Source organism: Pseudonaja textilis, chromosome 6 (assembly GCF_049901715.1).
Source record: "Pseudonaja textilis isolate UNSWEBS1 chromosome 6, rPseTex1.2, whole genome shotgun sequence".
NCBI lineage: Eukaryota > Metazoa > Chordata > Lepidosauria > Squamata > Elapidae > Pseudonaja > Pseudonaja textilis.
This window is the reverse complement of record NC_141995.1, coordinates 28506189-28525024: the sequence shown is the minus strand read 5'-3', so window position 1 is coordinate 28525024 and position 18836 is coordinate 28506189.

Sequence of the window (18836 nt, the reverse complement as noted above, 5' to 3'; positions counted from 1 at the left end):
TCAATGTATCTTCAATGCAATGATAGTATAATAAGTGGGGAAAGAAAGGATCTGTATTAAGTGTCAAAGAAGAACAGGGAACATGGTACATGTATTCAAACATCTGAGAAAGTGAAGGAAAAAAAATCAGATTTGTTAAGAGGGGAAGGAAATCCTGAAAAATCAATCAGGCATACAAACACCAGGAGATCCATTTACACATAGAAACCAGTCAGTGAGCCTTGATTTTCCTTCAATAGATGAGAAGGGGAAAAAGGGAGAAATTGTGAACCTGTGATGACCATAATCAGGATTGAAAATCAACTCAACTGTATTGTCAATTCACTGCAATCCAGATTGGAATTTTTAAAGTTACCTCCCTCTGGGGACAGCATTAGGACAGCAAATGGGCTTCTGTTGCAATATGAAATTGCCTGAAATCCGGGCAGTTATTTCTCCAATAAATATTAAATATTTCTCCAATAAAAACTAAGAACTAATAAACCTTCAGTATCTAGAACATAAGGCGCATGTATACTGATCTGTGCAGTAAGTGCTAAGCTGTATGATTTCAAATACTTTGGGTTCCAAATTACTTAGTTTTTTTTTTTTTTTTACAGCAAACAGCATTTGTTTTCTTAAAGAACAGGATCATTGCACACTTGTTTATTTTAAACTAACACATATTAAAGTTACAGAAGGAGTATAAAGGCAGACACTGTTCAATTTAGGCAAAAATGCTTAAATACCCTTCCCTTCTTCCAAACTTACAGAGTTACATAAATATACTTGGACCAAATAACTTAATTTCTTCTTGTTTGAAGAAAACACTTCAGGGAAATGCTCAATTGTCAATACATCTTTTTTTATATTTCAGTATACATTCTTTCATCTGGATTCCTGAATTCATAGTTTTTCCCATTTTACATTAACTGGGTGATTACCAGAAAATTTTAAGAGCTTTGAAACAAAGACTTGAAATTCCAACTTAAGAAATAATAGCTTGTAATATTTATTTTGGCTTTACAATTGAAAAACAAGTGCTACCCAGTTGAAGTCAAGAAAGTAAATCAACACATTTGTTTCATTCTTGTTTGACTTGAGCATTTTGTGCTTAACACTTTAAAATGTAAGTTTTCTTTCCCACTTAACAATATTTTTTCTAGTGTATCAAGAACAAAACACTGACTGACTGTAAACAACTGCTGATCTTTTTCCCATTATAACCGATCAGTCAGTATTTGATAACATCACAATATTAACATAAAGGAGAGGGTATACTTCTGAAGTAACTATTTTGAGATCTTATCAATCACAGGTAATTGCTCTAAAACAAGATGTGGGCAGTCGGCAAAATGAGCAGCAATAGCCTAATATGAGCTAAAAAAAATTCTGAAATATTTATGAACTTGTTTGATACCTTCTTTTATTATGTGTGCTTAGATTTTCCTATAAATATCAATATTGGATAGTACCTTTCAATTCACAGTGTTAGAAACTATGTGCTAAAATGTCAACATGATTCTAGATAGATATATGGGTGAAACTCAAAAAATTAGAATATTGTGCAAATGTTCATTCATTTCAGTAATTCAACTTAAAAGGTGAACCTAATATATGAGATAGACTTATTATAAGCAAAGCAAGATAGTTCAAGCCATGATTTGTCATAATTGTGATGATGATGGCTTACAGGTCATGAAAACCCCAAATCCACAATCTCAGAAAATTAAATATTGTGAAAAGGTTCAATATTCTTAGCTCAAAGTGTCCCACTCTAATCAGCTAATTAAGCCATAACACCTGCATAGGGTTCCTGGGCCTTTAAATAGTCGCAAAGTCTGGTTCAATAGGTATCACAATCATGGGAAAGACTGCTGACCTGACAGTTGTGCAGAAAACCATCATTGACACCCTCCATAAGGAGGGAAAGCCTCATACAGTAATTGCAAAAGAAGTTGGATGTTCCCAAAGTGCTGTATCAAAGCACATTAATAGAAAGTTATGTGGAAGGGAAAAAGGTGGAAGAAAAAGGTGCACAAGCAGCAGGGATAACCGCAGCCTGGAGAGGATTGTCAGGAAAAGGCCATTCAAAAGTGTTGGGGACTTTCACAAGGAGTGGACTGAGGCTGGAGTCAGTGCATCAAGAGCCACCACACACAGATGGATCCTGGACATGGGCTTCAAATGTCGTATTCCTCTTGTCAAGCCGTTCCTGAACAACAAACAACGTCAGAAGCCTCTTACCTGGGCTAAAGAAAAACAGAACTGGTGTGTTGCTCAGTGGTCCAAAGTCCTCTTTTCTGATGAGAGCAACTTTTGAATCTCATTGGAAACCAAGGCCCCAGGGTCTGGAGAAAGACCGGAGAGGCACACACTGCAAGATGCTTGAAGTTCAGTGTGAAGTTTCCACAGTCTGTGTTGATTTGGAGAGCGATGTCATCTGCTGGTGTTGGTCCACTGTGCTTCATTAAGTCCAGGGTCAATGCAGCCGTCTACCAGGAGATTTTGGAGCACTTCATGCTTCCTTCTGCAGATGAGCTTTATGGGGATGCTGACTTCATTTTCCAGCAGGACTTGGCATCTGCTCACACTGCCAAAAGCACCAAATCCTGGATCAATGACCGTGGGATTACTGTGCTTGATTGGCCAGCAAACTCACCTTACTTGAACCCCATAGAGAATCTATGGGGCATTTCCAAGAGAAAGATGAGAGACATGAGACCGAACAATGCAGAGGAGCTGAAGGCTGCTATTGAAGCATCCTGGTCTTCCATAACACCTCAGCAGTGCCACAGGCTGATAGCTTCCATGCCATGCTGCATTGAGGCAGTAATTGCTGCAAAAGGGGCCCAAACCAAGTATGAGCACTTATGCATGCTTATACTTTTCAGAGGTCCGATATTGTTCTATGTACAATCCTTGTTTTATTGATTGCATGTAATATTCTAATTTTCTGAGATTGTGGATTTGGGGTTTTCATGAGCTGTAAGCCATCATCATCACAATTATGACAAACCAAGGCTTGAACTATCTTCCTTTTCATGTAGTGAGTCTATCTCATATATTAGTTTCACCTTTTAAGTTGCATTACTGAAATAAATGAACTTTTGCATGATATTTTAATTTTTCGAGTTCACCTGTTAAAGTTAAAATAAATAGAGCTATGTGTTATGACTCCCCTTCGAAATTCAAACGAACAAAACAGAAAGCAGCCGTTTCACAATTAAATCAAACTGAAAGAAGTCTTACAAGATAACGGCTGGCAGAAACCACAGCATAAATCTTTACTCTGTCCGGCAAACCAGTCCTGGCAATAAATCTTCAGCCTCAGAGCTCTTTGCTGTAACGTCTTCACTCAAATAGTTATTTTGTTCCTGGCGAAATGTACCAGCCCAGCTGTGTCCTTTTATACTCATTAAGGCAACGTGCTAATTTACTGACTTGCCCTTCTCATTCGCTCCAGCTGATTTTGCCTTTTCAACCGTCTTCTATTTTTTACATTTAACCACAAATTTTCCAAGTTCTCATCTCCACTAGAAGACTCTCTCAAAACTTCCCTGTCAGCCATTCCTGGCTGTTGATCAGATAAGGAACCAGAGGAGGTCAAAGGTCCTGACAATTCTAATACATCAGGTCTGTCATCCTTTGTCACGTCCATCTCCTCATCCTGGTTATCAGTCCAATCAGTAAGCCAGGCCGGTTCATATCGTTCTGCCATAACCTCTTCACCTGAACTCATATCAATCACAGGAGCTGAATCCAAGCCCGGAGCCACAACAGCTATAATAGCATTTTTTGAGGCTTAATTGTAATGAAATAAGTGCCTTGTGATTGAGAGGTCTGATTTGGACATTTAGTAATTCCCTTTCAATGATTGGTGCTAGATGTTGTATAATTTTAAGCAGAAGCTTGCTGATGTGAGGGATCAGAGGAATTGTGTGATGATTGGAACAATTTTTGGAGCTACCCTTGTCTGGCAGTGAAATGAACACTGAGCATTTCCAATCCTGTGGCATATGTATTGGCTTCCCAAATTTTCTGGCACCAATCTCTAATGATTGTAGGTGGTGCAGGTCTCAATAATTCTGCCACAATAGTGTCAATACCTGAAGTCTTGTTGTTTAGCAGTTGGTTAATTGCCCATATGATTTCTTACTCAATGATGCTCAGTTCTATTTCTACTTCTCTTTCTTTGTCAATCTGATCTTGGGCGTTTTTTCTACCTGTGTACAACTCTTCTGTGTATTCTCACCATCTGTTCTTGATGCCTTGTTGATCGGACAGTTCTTTTCATTGCTTGTTTTTGATGATTCCTTTATGAGCAATAAAAGTTGCTAAGATTTTTTTTTACTTGCATAAATACATTCTTGGTGTGACTTTTCATGCAGTCTACTTCAAGCTACTTACCTCACTCATCTCAGTAAACTTTGTTATCCTTCCTTATTGCTCTCTGAAAAGCTTCATTTAGTCTTCTTACTTCTCATTTGTCTGCTGCCTTGGCTATTTTTGTTTGCTTGGCTATTTTGGTGATTTTATCTGAGTTACCTGCACTTTTTTCTGGTTTCTTGTGTGGTATATGTTCTTCTGCAATTCCAATAATGGTTGATTGAATTTCCTGCCACAGTTCATCAAGTGTGTTCTGAGCAGTATTCAGTAGTTAAAATCTATTTTTCACCTGTATTATATTTGTAGTAGGAATTTTGGCAACATCAATGTTCTTTGTAGGCACTACCTTTTGATGGTGAATAATTTAACTTTAATCATTGCCACCAACAGTTCATGACCTAAACTGCAATCAGCACTTGGATATGTTTTAACAATAAGGACTAAACTGGTCAATCAATGTCTACATAGGACATAGTCAATCTGATTACGGTGAAGTCTATTTGGTGAGGTCCAAGTGTAAAAGTAGCTCTTGTGTTATTTGAATCACGTATTCATGGTAGTTCAATAGATTCTAAATCTTTTTTTCTTTGCAAAATTGTATCAAATGATCATCTGCATTGTTCCTTTCATTTAATCCAAAATGACTATGCTGCTTGTTACCAGTTGTTTGCCAACTGTTGCATTAAAATCACCCAGAATATAAACAATGTGCTTGAGGACACTTGTTTCTTTGTTTCTTGGACTATGGCATAAAAGCTCACTTTTCGAGCTCTGTTGCAGCAGTTGTTGGGGCATAGACTTAAATGTGATATTGAGAAGCTTGGAATGAATTCTGATGGTCATAATTCAGTCACTGACAATTGAAAAGCTTTCCACTGTTCTTGCAAGTTTCTTGTTTATAATAAACACAATTCTATTTGTTTTCCTGGTGTCATGTCCGGAAAAATTGACAGTGAAGTCCTCGGACTAGAAAAAATCATTGTCCGACCAGTGTAGCTCACTGACACTAAAGATTTCAATTTCCAGCCTGATCTTTCATGTTTGACAATATCTAATTTACACCGACTCACTGTTCTGACATTCCATGTCACTATTTGAAGTATCTCTGTATAATGCAGACCTTTGTTTCTACCACTGGTTGCCTCACTTGGATTCTTGTTATCTCATAATTGAGTATGCTAATCAGACATGTTTGATTCCCTTTCCATTGAAATTTCTGGGTGAGTTTTTTGTGGAGTAGGTCACCAATTCTTCCTCCAACCCTGTAACTCACTTTTTGACAGATGTCCAGAGACAGCAACTGCCTTATTAACCTAGGCAATGACCTAGCCATTATGGGATTCTTTTTCTATTGTCTCATCATTATTAATGGATGTGTGGATGCTCTTAGTCTGGATCCTTGAAATCTGTCTTCCTTTTGGTATAATTTCTGATAGTATACCTCCAGTATAGCTCTCAATCACAACAGAATACACAAGCCCTTTTCCCCAAGACAGGGGGACATTCACATGGTGGGGCTTTAATACCTTAGTAGTAGTTGATGAACAATTTCCTAAAGTGATTAGAAAGTGAACTTTGCAACTTTAAAGTCTGTGTCAGGATTGCAAGTACAGTGGCTAATCCTATCATTTCTTAAAACTCAGATGACTGAAAATATTGTTTTTCAAGTCTTCGTATAAGGATAAGCAATTTGGTCATTTTTGGGCAATCTCGCATCCTCTATGAGTTCTTTGGTCTTTGTCTTGTCTCTATTTTCTTGAAGATATTCTTCAGTTCACCATATCTCCTTCAGAGATCCCAAAATTAAATATTTGCTATTTCTTTTGAAATACTGTAAATTCAACAATAAATAGCGTGTTCTTAATTTTTTTTTTTTGTCTGAAGGTTGCACACATTTACTATATACATTATATGGCAATGAGATCATGGTTCTTTATCATATTTGAATTTTATTTGAACTGAGAGATTAACATTAGCAAATTCCAGTATGTAAGGCTGATAATGTAGTTCCATTGACATGAAAGACTAAGGCCTCGGATTCAGGTTTGAAATCTGAAGAAGCTGCTCCAGCTAAACATGTAGATGTCAGTCTCAGGTCACACAAGCCAAGAATCAAACACTGACCAAACACAGGTGCTACCTAGACAGCTGAAACAGTCAGAGAATGTTAATATCAGGTCTCTGAGCTCCTACACCCAGTGAATAGACTGAAGAACAAAGCAATATTATTGCATGAAACTTTTTGTCAAGCTAACAAGTACATTTCTTAATTAGTTCTATCTAGCTGCAGTCTGATTTTAGAAGATTTTACCCAAAAACCACAACCCAATCCACAACCCAATCCACAAAAAAAGCATAAATCAGATGAATAATGATATCCCAATCCTCATCAGAGAATGTTGAGAGCGAACGGAAATGTCAAAATGCCATCTTATTTAGTCTAGAGGACATCAATGACAATGATGATATCACAACTGTCCGAAACATCATCAGTGATTATCAAGTATCAACCAACTCCCCTGATGAAATACTTGACATTTCCGGCATTGGCCGAAAGCTCAAAAACAGAGATGGCTCTGTAGCCCCATGCTTCTGCAGGGTCATTTGCAAAAATGAATCAAGCAAACGTAAATTCATTTATACTATAAATTCACTTGCTAAAAGCAACACCAACCGTAAGAACCTCTGTTCTTGCCCCGACCTAACCATACAGCAACATGCCCGCTCCCATGTACTCTGCACAGAATTCAAAAAATGTCTAGACAATGGAGAGAAGGACCTGTAAATTGACTACCGTGCTGACTATATCAAAAGTAAGTCACACAACCTGCAACTCAGCTTTAACCTTCAACCACAACCCTACCTCAACCACTCCACCATCACATAAGATGAGACATGCATGGCCTTAACTACCTCAATTCCAACTACAGCTGGCCTTAAATGTAAGCTACTCAATGCAAGAAGCCTTGTGAATAAAATATCTGAATTTCTCCTCTTACTAAATATGGCTAAATTCGACATCATATCTGTCTGTGAAACATGGCTCAACACATCTCTCCCTCCATTACCACAGTAAGAGACTATCATGTTTACCAATCAGAAACTAAAATCTTATGGTATCTCTGGACAACTGCATAACTGGATAGAAGCATTCCTGTGAAACAGACAACAAATGATCAAAATTGGGAGTGTCCTATCAAATTATGTAGCTGTCAATAGTGGTGTCCCTCAAGGCAGTGTTCTAGGACTAACTCTCTTCATACTCTACATAAATGACTTCTGTGATCATATTAAGAGCAACTGTATTCTCTTCGCTGATGATATAAAGCTGTTCAATACCACAGATAATACTGCTATCCTTCAAAAAGATCTTGACTATGTATCAGAAAGGTCAAAAAAATGGCAACTTCAAATCTGAACAAATAAATGCTCTGCCTTACATATTGGAAAAAAAATCAGAAAATAAAATACAAGCTGAATAGTCAAGACATTGTTGATGATCCAAGCTCTGTAAAGGACCTTGGAATACTCATCTCTAATGATCTAAGTGCTAGAGCCCACTGTAACTACATAGCCAAAAAAGCATTAAGAGTTGTTAACCTAATCTTACATAGCTTTTTCTCTGGTAACATCACACTACTAACTAGAGCATACAAAACATTTGCTAGACCAATACTCGAATACAGCTCATCAGTCTGGAACCCACATTGCATATTTGATATTAGCACAGTTGAGAAAGTCCAGAAATATTTCACAAGAAGAGTTCTCCACTCCTCTACTCATTGCAGAATACCTTATACCACCAGACTTGAAATTCTAGACCTAGAAAACCTTGAATTACGCTGTCTTTGATCTGATCTAAGTATGGTATATAAAATTATACATTGCAATGTCCTACCAGTCAATGAATACTTCAGCTTCAACTATAACAACACAAGAGCACACAATAGATACAAACTCAAGGTTAATTGCACCAAACTTGATTGCAGGAAATACAACAAGTGGTCAAGGTCTGGAATACTCTACCTGACTCTGTGGTTTCTTCCCCAAACCCCACAAAATTTAACCTTAGACTGTCTACTATTGACCTCACCCCTTTCCTAAGAGGTCTGTAGGGGGTGTGCATAAGCACACCAATGTGCCTACCATCCCTGTCCTATTGTTTCTTTTATTTTTCTTATATGTACCCATTTCATGTATTCATAACTATGTATATACTTATACCTATTATCTTGTAAGCGATTGACACAAATAAAAATAAATAAAAATAAAATAAAATAAATAAAAAGCAGCTCTGGCTCATTTTCCCTTTGCTAAAAATAATGTCTGATCTCTGATGCTTGCATGACATTGCTATGAACCAGGTTTGTGTAATCTGCCTGACTTCTAGATTGGATTTGAACTATTCTTTTGTATGCACCTATTAAAAATAAATTCCTCAGGTAAGCTTCTCTTTGGCTTATGTTATTAGTTTGCTATTTAATTTAGCCTTGAAATAAAATTGATAATCTCCCATTGCCAAATATTTTTTTTATATTCATCAACTCTTTTTGCATCATATAGCTATTTTTTTTTTGCATTAGTATTATAATTATTATAGTAAATCACAAAAAACCTCAATATTTAAATTACTTGTATTATTCTATATACAACTCATAATTAATTTCTGGTAAGATTGCCTAAACTAAAAATTGTTTAACTTTTAATGAGAGAAACAACTGTTAGAAACTAAAAATATACAAGCTGATCCAAATGTACACTTTAAATTCTTTTTCTTTTTACTATGAATGCAAGCCATATAACAAAAATTCATAATGGATTTAAAGATCAGCAGGGATTAGTTTAGGGGCAACTATAGAACAATTTCTCCTTATTCACTCATGATCTATTTGTGTAAAATCTACCTGCCAACCTACCTGTGTAGATCTGGTCACTGTAATTGTTGAATTAAAATTCTATCCGTCCTTCTGTTTATGAGCACTTATGTCCTAAACTCATTACCAAAATTCATTCAGCTGTAACAAAGCTCCATTTCAAGATCAGATTTAATGAAGAAGCCAAGCCAAATCAAAATGATGGAAATTGATTGAGGCTGTGAGTTTCATTCTCAGAGGGTCTATAGTTTCTTCTGATTACAAGAAGAAATGTGATCCTGTATCCTTCACAGTATGATTTATACTGTTTGTATTAATATTTTTATATCAGATGAACTGTTACAACAGTAGAAATCTAAAACCATTGTTTGATATAAAAGATACACTCCCTGCAGATGTGTGGGTGTGTAAACAAAAAAGTCTTCAAAGTTAAGAATCCTAGATTTGTAACACCTATTTAAAATTTTAAACAATATAGTAATACATTTTTTATTCTTAAGTATTTTTGCATGCCTAATTACATATATAGGAGATAAATTTCATAGATCTATAGCAACTGTAATAGATCAAAGAAAATAAATTAAATACTGATTATAGCAAATGCACTTGGTTTTATTCCAAACAGTTTAAGATATGTACAGCTTTGCAAGAAAATTACCTGTACTTATCTACTTACATACCAACTCTCTTCCAATCATGACAACATTTTGAATTTCTTGAAAATACTACAATAATGGTTGGGATACACTGTTAATTGGAACAATAATGATAGGAAGAAGCATATTCATGAAAATAATTTAGTACTCTGCTAGTGGTTCAGAACAAGAGCCAATAATATACAACTAAATTTCTTACTTACTAAAATTCAATGGAACATCCTGTTGAATAACCTAACCAATGTTTTATTTAGGATGGATGGATGGATGAAGGAAGGAAGGAAGGATGGAAGGAAGGAATTTGACTATATTTTTATAAAAGATACTGAGAATGTATAATCCTTATAACACTAGAAATATGTATGTCATGTTTTAAAAACAAAGAAGAAAAAGTTGTAATTCTTCCAAGAAGATTTCTTTATTGTTCTATAGACAGAATCTTGCCAAACTAAAGCATGCTAAAACCCACATAAGGCATATACTCTGGAAATGTCTTTACCCGCTTTCATACAAACTATCTGAACTGTATGGTCTCTTGTTTTTTTGGAAATCACTCCATTCCTTTTGAGAGTCTGGACTACATTCCATGACAGTGCATAATACAGTTCATTAGCTAAATCTAAATCCAGAATAAGATGATGTGGTTTTATAAATGTGATTAAATAAATAAATATTCATATTGGAAGAAAGATTTTAGAGGTTTTATGGATCACTAATTCTACAGACATGAAATTTCAGGTTTTTTTTTTAATAAGGTATTTATGATCCCCATTAACATTATATATGTGTTAGTAACCTAAGTGCTAATCATGATGCCTCAATATTAATTCATTAGAAGTAAGTACATTGTAAAATATCAATACCTGATGTAACTCAAGTATGAACTGTTTGGCTTATTATAAGCTGTGGTGGTGCAGTGGTTAGATAACAAATAATCAGAGTTGGAAGGTATCTTGTAGGTCATCTAGTCCAACCCCCTGCCCAAGCAGGAGAGCCTACACCATTTCTGACAAAGACACTCCAATCTCTTCTTGAAAGTCTCAAGTGATGACGCTCCCACAACTTCTGAGGGCAAGCTGTTCCATTGGTTCATTGTTCTCACTGTCAGAAAGTTTCTCCTTATTTCCAGGTTTAATCTCTTCTTGGTCAGTTTCCATCCATTATTTCTTGTCTGGCCTACAGGCACTTTAGAAAATAGCTTAACCCCTTCCTCCCTGTGGCAGCCCCTCAAATATTGGAAGACCTCTATCATGTCTCCAAGCCCAGTTCCTGCAACCATTCATTGTATGTTTTAGTTTCCAGTCCCCTAACCATCCTGGTTGTTCTTCTCTGTACTTTTTCTAGAGTCTCAACATCTTTTTTATAGTGTGGTGACCAAAACTGGATGCAGTACTGCAGTGTGTCTTACTAAGGCTTTATTGAGTGGTATTAGTACCTTACTTGATCTTGATGTATCCCCCTGTTAATGCAACTTAGGATTGCATTAGCTTTTTTAGTTGCTGCTGCATACTGCTGGCTATTTAGCTGGTTGTCCACTAAGACTCCAAGATCCTTCTCACAGTAATTGCTGTTAGGTCTGCTAGAATGCAGGCTACTTCTGCTGACTGCTGTCTGAGTGCAATTTGGCAGTACAAATCTCACCAGGCTCAAGGTTGACTCAGCCTTCCATCCTTCTGAGGTGAGTAAAATGGAGACCCAAATTGTTGGGGGCAATATGCTGACCCTGTAAACTGCTTAGAGAGGGCTGTCAAGCACTGGTAAAGTAGTATATAAGTCTAAGTGGTATTACTGTCATTCTATTTGTAAATGTGGTGACAGAAAAAAAGCCTCTTTTTATTCTATGTTCTTATCTCATTTATCCCCTTTTTATTTATTTAAGATATGGTGTTTGTATGTTGAGAGCTATGGAGTCTACAATGTTTTTACAGTAGTTTGGCTGCCTAAGATTGCTAATTCATTAAGTTTATGCTCATACATTACCCAGGATGCACTGCAAGGGGTAAACTAGCTCAACACACAAAATAACTAGCAATATTCTGTTGGGAGTGTCAGAATCATCTGGGTCTTTTCTCCACCAACTTTGCCTCCTATTCAGGGAAATCCATCACTGGTTAGTTTCTTGCTGTCACACAAACTGTCATTACTTTCCCACCAGAATGTTACTTATTTATCTACTTGCATTTTACAGCTCACTTCATCATGGGCTACTAGGGTTCCAACTGGTGGGATACAGAGAGCTGACCTTTAATGGTCAAACATCAAACAATCAAACTTCTTTAAGCAACTGAGGCACTACACCTCCCATTGCAGGGAACACTGCACTGCACTGTTTCCAAAACATTATTGTCCAAACATCAACTCAATCATTTCTTTTATTCTACTTTGCAGTATTTGTAATAATATTGTGACTGAGGGAAAAAAGGCTCACTTCCATTGTTCGTTTATTTTTCTGTTTCCCATTCTTTGTAAATAGTTAAAGTCTTCATTGAAAGAATCATGGTATTCCTACAATCCAGAAAGGGGAAAAAAAAAAAGGTTCTAGAACTTTCTCCCCAGAAAACCAACTTTAGAGAAATAGGAGTTAGTATTCCCATTCTTTTTAAAAAAAATAAACTCTTATATTATGCACATTTATTCTGTTTACTTAATTATGAAATATTTCATTTAATAAAGATCCATAATCCTTTTTTTGGCATTCCATGTAATAGTTCTAACATTTTAAGATGCAGCACACTGTATATATGCATTTTACATATACAGTAACCTTATTCCATCTGGCATTTTTAAAGATAACAGGGCTAAGAATTCTATACTATGGAACATGCTCCTTTCCAGTTTGTCGAGTGATCCTGACACCTCTGGAGAATACTAGATGAGAGGAAGTCAATCTATAATATTGTAATACCAATGTGATAAGAAATTCATCTCAAAGAATTAACTTGTGAATCCTGAGCAAAGTTGGAAATATTCCTGGGTTCTTGAACACCTTTCAGAAAAGTTATACATTTTATGTTGATTTATAAATTGAATGATTGAAGTATGCATATGTTTTTGTCTGTAACCTAATTTGGTAATTCAGAAAATAGGCACCAATAAGCAATCAAGAACCCATCTGGGATTATATCAAATTCAGAAGCTTCATGATTTTTAAACACTATTAGGACTAAGCATGTTAGCAGAAGTGAGATACCTTCTTCAGAAGTCTGTACCTAGATACCTCTTTGTTGATAATCTCAGTTAAACTATCATCTGTAAATGCAGATGGGAGAAGAGAGAGAAAGAAATTACAGATGAGACACAATTGAGCACTCATCAGGCTAAAATGTAACTTACCAAAGAACTAATTGTAAGAGGCTTGATTGCTTGATTGACAGCAGAAGAGCTGAGAAGGGAAGGAGCCTCTTTGCTGAAACAGACATGTTGACAGCCTAGAGCTAACTACCAGTTTGTAAAGAACATTTTTTCCCATTCCCAACACAGGCTGAAAGAGTGCATAAAGCCACACAATTTAAAACAGCAATTGAGAACAGAATCTGAAACAAAAGAGTTCAACTAACTTCAAGACTAGTATCTAAAGACTTTGTTATAGTTCAGGTCAAAAAGAGGAAATGAACTGTTCATAAGAACATGGTAACTGATATCCACATAGGCACAAGCATTAGTATAGATATACTATATACAAAAGTTTACTGTTAAGATTTAAGTTATAGCTTAATAAAAACAAAATAAGTAAAGTTTTTTTTTTAATTATCAGTGAGTTGACAAGTTGAAGATATAGAACCAAACCCATTTTTTCTTGTGGTTCCTAAACAACTTGTGATTATAGCTGCCAAAATTTGATTGCATAATTCCTGGAATTTCAAAGTAGGACACATATAAATATATAGACTAAAGGCATAAAAATAGAAATAGTATAATTTATAAGACAAACAACCACCCCAATGTCTCCATCACAAAATCTTAGTTCCATCTACTTGTATCATGTTCTATCCTCTGCTGCCCTTGATCATCCATGAAATATTAAATGTATATAAACATCAAAAGATATAAATTTAAAGAAAAGATCCGAAGATGGAATTAACCAAAATTCTTAGGATTTTTTGTTTGTTGTTTTAGGAAAAAATAAAATTTTATTTGTTTGTTTCTTTGATTATTTATTATTTTTATATGACACAAATCTCACAGTCACATGGCTCTGGACACATGATAACATAATAAAAATAGTATTATAAGAGTAAAATAGTATATGTAACATTAAATTAAGAATTACCTAAAATGGCAGATGTAAGCAATCGATGGAGGTGGAATCATCTATTTATTCCAATAACGCCCTCCAGATGGCACTTCTCCACCTAGGCTCAGGCTGACCCCAGAGACTTTCAGAAAGCTAAGAGGTGGGCACTTTGAATGGTAGGATGTTACAAAAGGAAAAGAGGCACAGCAGTAAAGAATTCTCCTGAACTCTGCCAGTGAAGTTTCTTGGCAAAGGAAGCCCACTACATGCCTCCTCTGCAGGCACAGGTGGGCTGGATGAATCCTATTAAAATGAAAGAATTCTTCATTTAAACTGGAATTGAAAATGAAATTAGTATAAGTAATACATGGCTTATAGAACATACAATATTCAATACATTAATTATTTATCATTTGCAACTAATACTTTTGTAAGGTGACCAACTTTTTTACAATGAAAAAGAGGACACAAATAAATTGAAGAAAAAAACCAAAGCCACTGGCGCGTGGTCCACTCTTGTGTGTGGCACACTCTCTCAAAACAATTATCCTGTGTGGAGCGCATGCGCCCCATAATCGTGTCTCGCTGCACTGTACCGAGCCTTGACAAATCATCATGTCAAATACAAATACATCACATCACACACAATGGATTGGCTAGGCATTGATCAAATATGGAGATTTTCAAATATCAAAAAGGAGGACATGTAGGAGGACACTTTTCGAGGGAGGACAGAACTTACAAAAGGAGGACTATCCTCCCTAAAGGAGGACGGTTGGTTACCTTAACTTTTGCCCAGGGGTGGGCTTCAAAATTTTTAGCAGTGGTTCTCTGCCCGGTTGCTGGGTGGGTGTGTACATGGTGGGCATGGCCTACTCAGCCTCCTCACCATGGTGGGTGGCGTTTTTGTACTCCCCATGCTCCGGAGCCTTTCCTTGAGCCTCCAGGAAGGCAAAAATGGCCTCCCAGGCTCCAGAGGCTCTCTGGAAGCTGAAAACAGGTTCATTTCCAGTTTTCCCAAACTTCCAGGATGTCCATTTTTTCACCCTCCCCAAACCTCTGGGCATACCCTGCACTTACCTATATCCAAAACTGGCTGCCTGAGGATTCCTGGGAGGGGAGGGGTGGGTGGGGCCAGGCAGGAGTGGGATTTGGGGGGTTCTATGAACTGCACAGAATCTTTGCTTGGGGCTCTCCCAACCCTGAGAACCCCCAGCAGCCCACCCCTGCTTTTGCCCTGAAAGATTGTGATGCAAACTTAGCTATTTTTAATTTGATTCATTGTTTTAAATGTTTTATAAGACAAAAATTATGAGGGCTATTGTATTAAGTGGGTGCAAGTCTTCATAAATTTTTAACATTCACACCTAGACCATAAGCACAAAGATGTGCTTCATGTAACATTTGGTGGTACTTCTTTTACAGAAGAATATATAAAATATTGGCAATGTTTGGTAGGGGGTAGGAGAAAAAAAACTTTCCAGAAATGCAGACTCCACTCTTGCAGAAGTAATTATATATCTCCAATGATTTGGCAGAAGTTGAATTGTTGTGCATGAAGTTCCAACTCAGTCTGGTAGTGAAAAAGAAGAGAGATAAATGGACAATGGACAAGATACTTAACTTATTAGCCAGCCCTGGATTGCCCACATAAAAGTCAGTTCACCTGGTACAGATATTCTATTGAAAAAGCTGTTTTTGCTTCCAGCAGGCCACTCATTAGTGACATTTATGTTCTGCTTTTTTTTCTCCAACAACCACCAGATTCCATTTTTCTTTTTTAATTAGGGGGAAAACATGTGAAAGGATTCATTGACCCCTTAGAAATAAAATAACTGAAGAGTCTTTTCTGGTGCTTGATTTTATCTGTTGTTTAGTACAAAGACTAGAGTCTTAGAAAGCTTTCTGCTAGTTATTCTGCAGTACACAAAGAACACAAAAAAAATCTGTACATTTAAAAGGAGTCTGTAGACACACAGAGATACACACAATATTGCACATTCGTAATATCCAAGATAATATACACAGTATGCTTTTCATTTGTTATAAAAATCTGATAGTACAAAGTAATGTTTCAGATGTAGATTCCTGAAAGAAGTGCTTGTATGGAGACTTTAAGAATTTTCAAGTAAGAATAAGTATCAAAGAAAATTTACATCATCCCTTTATCTTATTAAAAATGTTACACTTTACCAACCTCCAAATGCTAATGCTGTATGGAATTGCTTACAGTATAATAGCAAACTGACATTAAAGTAGCTTTTCTAAATCTAAAGGGGAGGAGCAGATGGAATAGCATAATCCTATACATGTAGCAGAAATGAGAAATATGTTCCATTAAGTACAATTAAGATTAACTTCCAAGTAAGTGGATATAAATTGACAGCATGCAAATATTTCATCTCTGTCTTAAAGAGAGAGAGAGAGAGAGACAGAAAGATCAAATGATGTCTGCTTAAAACCAACAAATAGCAACATTTTACATATACCTATGTGGGTGTGCACATGTGTGTATAATTAGAGAAAATTGTGCATCTTAAGAAAAGATACATACAAAATTAAATGTAATTTTAGTACATCTTTAAATTATATAATATTAAATTTTAAAGTATAAGATTAAGGGCTGTGTGTATAAATAGTTTGCCCAGTATAAGCATAAAGTTATGAGTATTTGTCAAGGGTAGTAATACCACAACATGGTCTTTTACTATACCATGTCCATAAAGGCAATCTCTGTCTGGAAGGCAACTTCTTTTGCTATGTAGCAACAATATTGTTTTACCAGCTCAAGTGGTACTGTCAGTTTTCCTGCTCTTCATCTCATTTTGGCCTGGTATGGAATGATGAAAAACTGGTTTTTCTATTTGTCAATTTTACACAATTTTAGTAGTAAAAGAATGAAAAGAGACCTGGTGACAAGGTTTTGTTTTGTTTTCTCTGTTTCTCATTATAGAGCAGGGGTTCTATAATCAAACTTGACAGCTTTAAGACTTGGACTTCAACTCCTGGACTTCCTCCTCCAGTCATGTTAACTCAGGAATTCTGGGAGTTGAAGTTCACAAGTCTTAAAGCTGCCAAGTTTGAAGACCCTTGTTATAGAACAAGTGATAAAATTGTGATCCCCTTGTCCCCACCTCCTCTTCCTCTTTTCCAGACTGAGACGGGTGGTTCAAACAAATCAAGGGGAAGGATAGATCCTGTTATAAATGTGGAAGGTAGGACATTTAGCTAAAGGTATTGAAGTCACCTATGCAAACAAAAGAATATTGGACAGGAACAGAAAATAAATGTGACCTTCAAGAAATGTGTGTTGGGAAGATACCTGAGAAAATGAAATTGAGGTTGTGGTCTGCATTTGAGAAAAGCAGCTGCAGCCAAACAGAAGTGGAGTTTCCCCGCCTCCATTTTCCCAAACAAATCTCATGCTTTTTATTGCAAAGGGCACTAAATGTTTCCAGCGCCATTGACTTGGGAAGAAACAAGCTCATTCATTCATTCATTCATTCATTCATTCATTCATTCCCCCCCTCACAGTTTACTCACAAGCATCCATGATGACTAATTGAGCCATACCCAAGACTTCCAGATATACATGTGGAAGAATATTTTAGTGCTGTACCAACATCTGTAGGCAGCATCACACACCCAGGTCCTTTGCCCACAAAAAAATATGAATGTGTGGGATAAAAGGGGGAATAAGAAGACAATGAGGAGACAAAAAACCTGATATCTGGGAAGTTACAGCTATTACAGGCAAGCAAGTCAACTGCCAGTACCATATGCAACAGTAACCAGTCCATTGTGATGTGATGCCTGCCTGGAGTTTGCCTGGAGCTCCAAAAAAGGAGCAACTATGCATAGACAGTACCTTATCCCAACAAATGCAAGAACTTTTGATGAGAGATAAAGGTTTTATGCTGCTGAACATACTTTTATTTGTTTAACAATTGCTCTGTGAAGGTAGACTATAAATTTGATATGTAGTTTAATTAAATAAATAAAGAATATCAAAAACTTACTTACATAAATTTAACCATCCTTGGAGGATGGAGTTAACCCTGGGCAACAGCCTATTATAAAGAAGGCATGAAATTGCAATAAATCAGTTTCCTCAATGTTTAATAAAACAGTTATCGTTTATATGTCCAGTCCTGTGAGCCCAAAGAAACCTCACAGCCCTTGGTATAAATATTTCTCCTAAATGTTGGCAGACCTCTGCTGGTGTCTTTATGCTTTATTTTTATTTTCAAATTCACAAAGGAATAGCAAAATACTCAGTGCTTTTTTTAAAAAAAATGGAACAGTACAAACCAAATGTCCCTGTGTATTTTATGCTCTTTTTTAAAAATCGTGTTTAAACATTTCTCATTTTGTGTCTATGTGATAGGGGAGAAATGTAATTATTTATTTGTCTTCTTTACCAGTCTAGGAATCAGGAGAATTCACCAGTCAGTGGCTGTGGTAAACAAAGTCTGCATCATGGCCAATGAAAGGATGTCTTAATTCATTCCCAACTAGTTTCCGTATGGAAGACAACAGCCGAACATTCTGATGTGGATTTTTTTTTGTCACAAATAATTATATATGAGACTTTCTGACACATATATGGAAGAATCTGTAATGATTACTCGAGGAGAGTAGGTAATGATTTCACAGCTAGACAGGGCCAACATAATGTAGTATTTATCACTAACTTGTGCTCAT